Source organism: Seriola aureovittata, chromosome 3 (genome assembly GCF_021018895.1).
Source record: "Seriola aureovittata isolate HTS-2021-v1 ecotype China chromosome 3, ASM2101889v1, whole genome shotgun sequence".
NCBI lineage: Eukaryota > Metazoa > Chordata > Actinopteri > Carangiformes > Carangidae > Seriola > Seriola aureovittata.
Genome location: NC_079366.1, coordinates 13227264 through 13233493, shown reverse-complemented (window position 1 = coordinate 13233493; position 6230 = coordinate 13227264).

Here is a 6230-nt window from a genome sequence, read left to right as displayed (position 1 = left end):
GTATAGTATGGCATAAAAATGACAAGAAACGTCGTAGTATAGTATGGCATAAAAATGTCATAGTATAGTATGGCATAAAAATGTCAAGAAACGTCATAGTATAGTATAGCATAAAAATGTCAAAAAACATCATAGTATAGTATGACCTAAAAATGTCAAAAAACATCATAGTTAGTATGGCCTAAAAATGTTAAAAAACGTCAAAGTATAGTATAGCATAAAAATGTCATAGTATAGTATGGCATAAAAAAGGCCAAAAATATCATAGTATAGTATGGCCTAAAAATGGTAAAAAAAAGTCATAGTATAGTATGGCATAAAAATGTCAAAAAACATCATAGTATAGTATGGCCTAAAAATGTTAAAAAACGTCATAGTATAGTATGGCAAAAAAAAGCCAAAAATATGATAGTATAGTATGGCCTAAAAATGTTAAAAAATATCATAGTATAGTATGGCATAAAAATGTCATAGTATAGTATGGCATAAAAAAGGCCAAAAATATCATAGTATAGTATTGCATAAAAAAGGCCAAAAATATCATAGTATAGTATGGCCTTAAAATGGTAAAAAACGTCATAGTATAGTATGGCATAAAAATGTCATAGTATAGTATGGCATAAAAATGTCAATAAACGTCATAGTATAGTATGGCATAAAAATGTCAAAAAACATCATAGTATAATATGGCATGAAAATGTTAAAAAATGTCATAGTATAGTATGGCATAAAAATGTTAAGAAACCATAGTATAGTATGGCATTAAAATGTCAAGAAACGTCATAGTATAGTAGGGCATAAAAATGTCATAGTATAGTATGGCATAAAAATGACAAGAAACGTCGTAGTATAGTATGGCATAAAAATGTCATAGTATAGTATGGCATAAAAATGTCAAGAAACGTCATAGTATAGTATAGCATAAAAATGTCAAAAAACATCATAGTATAGTATGACCTAAAAATGTCAAAAAACATCATAGTTAGTATGGCCTAAAAATGTTAAAAAACGTCAAAGTATAGTATAGCATAAAAATGTCATAGTATAGTATGGCATAAAAAAGGCCAAAAATATCATAGTATAGTATGGCCTAAAAATGGTAAAAAAAAAGTCATAGTATAGTATGGCATAAAAATGTCAAAAAACATCATAGTATAGTATGGCCTAAAAATGTTAAAAAACGTCATAGTATAGTATGGCAAAAAAAAGCCAAAAATATGATAGTATAGTATGGCCTAAAAATGTTAAAAAATATCATAGTATAGTATGGCATAAAAATGTCATAGTATAGTATGGCATAAAAAAGGCCAAAAATATCATAGTATAGTATTGCATAAAAAAGGCCAAAAATATCATAGTATAGTATGGCCTTAAAATGGTAAAAAACGTCATAGTATAGTATGGCATAAAAATGTCATAGTATAGTATGGCATAAAAATGTCAATAAACGTCATAGTATAGTATGGCATAAAAATGTCAAAAAACATCATAGTATAATATGGCATGAAAATGTTAAAAAATGTCATAGTATAGTATGGCATAAAAATGTTAAGAAACGACATAGTATAGTATGGCATAAAAATGTCAAAAACGTCATAGTATAGTATGGCCAAAAAATGTTAAAAAACGTCATAGTATAGTATGGCATAAAAATGTCATAGTATAGTATAGCATAAAAATGTCAAGAAACGTCATAGCATAGTATGGCCTAAAAATGTCAAAAAACATCATAGTATAGTATGGCAAAAAAAGGCCAAAAATGTCATAGTATAGTATGGCCTAAAAATGTTAAAAAACGTCATAGTACAGTATGGCATAAAAATGTCAAGAAATGTCATAGCATAGTATGTCCTAAAAATGTTGAAAAAACGTCATAGTATAGTATGGCCTAAAAATGTCAAAAAACGTCATAGTATAGTATGGCAAAAAAAGGCCAAAAATGTCATAGTATAGTATGGCCTAAAAATGTTAAAAAATGTCATAGTATAGTATGGCATAAAAATGTCATAGTATAGTATCGCATAAAAATGTCAATAAACGTCATAGTATAGTATGGCATAAAAATGTCATAGTATAGTATCGCATAAAAATGTCAAAAAACGTCATAGTATAGTATGGCATAAAAATGTCAAAAAACGTCATAGTATAGTATGGCATAAAAATGTCAAGAAATGTCATAGCATAGTATGGCCTAAAAATGGTAAAAAACGTCATAGTATAGTATGGCATAAAAATGTCATAGTATAGTATGGCATAAAAATGTCAAGAAACGTCATAGTATAGTATGGCCTAAAAATGTCAAAAAACATCATAGTATAGTATGGCAAAAAAAGGCCAAAAATGTCATAGTATAGTATGGCAAAAAAAGGCCAAAAATGTCATAGCAAAGTATGGCCTAAAAATGTAAAAAAAAAGTCATAGTACAGTATGGCATAAAAATGTTAAAAAACGTCATAGTATAGTATGGCCTAAAAATGTTAAAAAACGTCATAGTATAGTTTGGCATAAAAATGTCAAAAAATGTCAAAGTATAGTATGGCCTAAAAATGTTAAAAAACGTCATAGTATGGCATAAAAATGTCATAGTATAGTATCGCATAAAAATGTCAATAAACGTCATAGTATAGTATGGCATAAAAATGTCATAGTATAGTATCGCATAAAAATGTCACTAAACGTCATAGTATAGTATGGCATAAAAATGTCACTAAACGTCATAGTATAGTATGGCATAAAAATGTCATAGTATAGTATAGCATAAAAATGTTAAAAAATGTCATAGTATAGTATGGCATAAAAATGTTAAAATATGTCATAGTATAGTATGGCAAAAAAATGTCATAGTATAGTATGGCATAAAAATTTCATAGTATAGTATGGCAAAAAAATGTCATAGTATAGTATGGCATAAAAATTTCATAGTATAGTATGGCATAAAAATGTCAAAAAAAAGTCATAGTATAGTATAGCATAAAAATGTTAAAAAACGTCATAGTATAGTATGGCATAAAAATGTAAAAAAAAAGTGATAGTATAGTATGGCATAAAAACGTCATAGTATAGTATGGCATAAAAATGTCAAGAAACGTCATAGTATAGTATGGCATAAAAATGTTAAAAAAAAAAGTCATAGTATAGTATGGCATAAAAATGTCAAGAAATGTCATAGTATAGTATGGCCTAAAAATGTTAAAAAAAAAAGTCATAGTATAGTATGGCATAAAAATGTCAAAAAACGTCATAGTATAGTATGGCACAAAAATGTTAAAAAAAAAAGTCATAGTATAGTATGGCATAAAAATGTCAAAAAACGTCATAGTATAGTATGGCACAAAAATGTTAAAAAAAAAAGTCATAGTATAGTATGGCAAAAAAAGGCCAAAAATGTCATAGTATAGTATGGCCTAAAAATGTTAAAAAAAAAGTCATAGTATAGTATGGCATAAAAATAAAAATAAAACGTCATAGTATAGTATGGCCTAAAAATGTCAAAAACGTCATAGTATAGTATGGCTTAAAAATGTCATAGTATAGTATAGTATAAAAATGTCAAGAAACGTCATCGTATAGTATGGCCTAAAAATGGCAAAAAACATCATATTATAGTATGGCAAAAAAAGGCCAAAAATGTCATAGTATAGTATGGCCTAAAAATGTTAAAAAACGTCATAGTACAGTATGGCATAAAAATGTCAAGAAATGTCATAGCATAGTATGTCCTAAAAATGTTGAAAAAACGTCATAGTATAGTATGGCCTAAAAATGTCAAAAAACGTCATAGTATAGTATGGCAAAAAAAGGCCAAAAATGTCATAGTATAGTATGGCCTAAAAATGTTAAAAAATGTCATAGTATAGTATGGCATAAAAATGTCATAGTATAGTATCGCATAAAAATGTCAATAAACGTCATAGTATAGTATGGCATAAAAATGTCATAGTATAGTATCGCATAAAAATGTCACTAAACGTCATAGTATAGTATGGCATAAAAATGTCATAGTATAGTATAGCATAAAAATGTTAAAAAATGTCATAGTATAGTATGGCATAAAAATGTTAAAATATGTCATAGTATAGTATGGCAAAAAAATGTCATAGTATAGTATGGCATAAAAATTTCATAGTATAGTATGGCAAAAAAATGTCATAGTATAGTATGGCACAAAAATTTCATAGTATAGTATGGCATAAAAATCATAAAAAAAAGTCATAGTATAGTATGGCCTGAAAATGCCATAGTATAGTATGGCATAAAAATGTCAAAAAAAAGTCATAGTATAGTATAGCATAAAAATGTTAAAAAACGTCATAGTATAGTATGGCATAAAAATGTTAAAAAAAAGTGATAGTATAGTATGGCATAAAAACGTCATAGTATAGTATGGCATAAAAATGTCAAGAAATGTCATAGTATAGTATGGCATAAAAATGTTAAAAAAAAAAGTCATAGTATAGTATGGCATAAAAATGTCAAGAAATGTCATAGTATAGTATGGCATAAAAATGTTAAAAAAAAAAGTCATAGTATAGTATGGCAAAAAAAGGCCAAAAATGTCATAGTATAGTATGGCCTAAAAATGTTAAAAAAAAAGTCATAGTATAGTATGGCATAAAAATAAAAATAAAACGTCATAGTATAGTATGGCCTAAAAATGTCAAAAACGTCATAGTATAGTATGGCTTAAAAATGTCATAGTATAGTATAGTATAAAAATGTCAAGAAACGTCATAGTATAGTATGGCCTAAAAATGGCAAAAATCATCATATAATAGTATGGCAAAAAAAGGCCAAAAATGTCATAGTATAGTATGGCCTAAAAATGTTAAAAAACGTCATAGTACAGTATGGCATAAAAATGTCAAGAAATGTCATAGCATAGTATGTCCTAAAAATGTTGAAAAAACGTCATAGTATAGTATGGCCTAAAAATGTCAAAAAACGTCATAGTATAGTATGGCAAAAAAAGGCCAAAAATGTCATAGTATAGTATGGCCTAAAAATGTTAAAAAATGTCATAGTATAGTATGGCATAAAAATGTCAAGAAATGTTATAGCATAGTATGGCATAAAAATGTCAATAAACATCATAGTATAGTATGGCATAAAAACGTCATTGTATAGTATGGCATAAAAATGTCAAAAAACATCATAGTATAGTATGGCATAAAAATGTCAAAAAACTTCCTAGTATAGTATGGAATCAAAATATCATAGTCTAGTATGGCATAAAAGTGTCTAAAAACATCATAGTATAGTATGGCATAAAAATATCATAAAACTGAGTTGATCCCAACAAAAGTGGTAGCAAACGCAGTGTAAAAACAAGATGGCGGCCATCTCAGCCAAGTCACTCTACCGCTGATACCGAAATCAGTACAAAACCTCATCAACTTTTATGGTTAAAATGTTATTATTTATACTCAATAATGCTTTTATTTTGACATGGCATGGAAATTTGACAATTCTTAGCAATAGTAAGAAGCTATAACGCTTTTAAACATGAAGTACTCACTTGAGGACATTGGGATTTTATTACTGTTCATTTAGATCAGAAGATGTAAAAGTAAGGAAACATAGCTTGAGAAGATTTGTGAAGAAACCAACATTTAACAAGATTATAAATAGTTCTTGCATGTCCTCCAAATTAGTCTGACATTGATTTGTATTTTTTTTTTAATCTAATGTGATACATTTCCAGGGTATATTTCATATTCATTCATTCATATTTCATACGTCAAAAGCAGGACAGTTGCTTAATGCAATATAAGGTGACAACTTTCAGGTGGAAGATTTTTCTGATTGTGATTCTGATGATCCTGTTGTGGATGAAGAATAAATTCCACCTGAATATATTTACCTTGACCCAGAATCTGATCAGCAGATGATAGTGACAGTGAGGCACAACTCCGTCCACATGCATCTAAACATGTACAGAGATCTAAATGACGTATTCCCAAAGGCTGGATTAGTATGGTGTCTCATGTCAACAAACGTCATAGTATAATAAGGCATAGCATTTTAAAAAAATGTCATAGCATAGTATTTCATATAATGTCAATATACGTCATAAAACAAATCATAGTATGGCATGAAGATGTCATAGTATAGAAAGGAATAAACTTATTTAAAAAAACACAATATAGTAAGGCATAAAAAAGTCATTGTATTCATGACGACATTTTCATGGGATTTTTCAATAGAAATTAAACTTATACTTTGATATACCC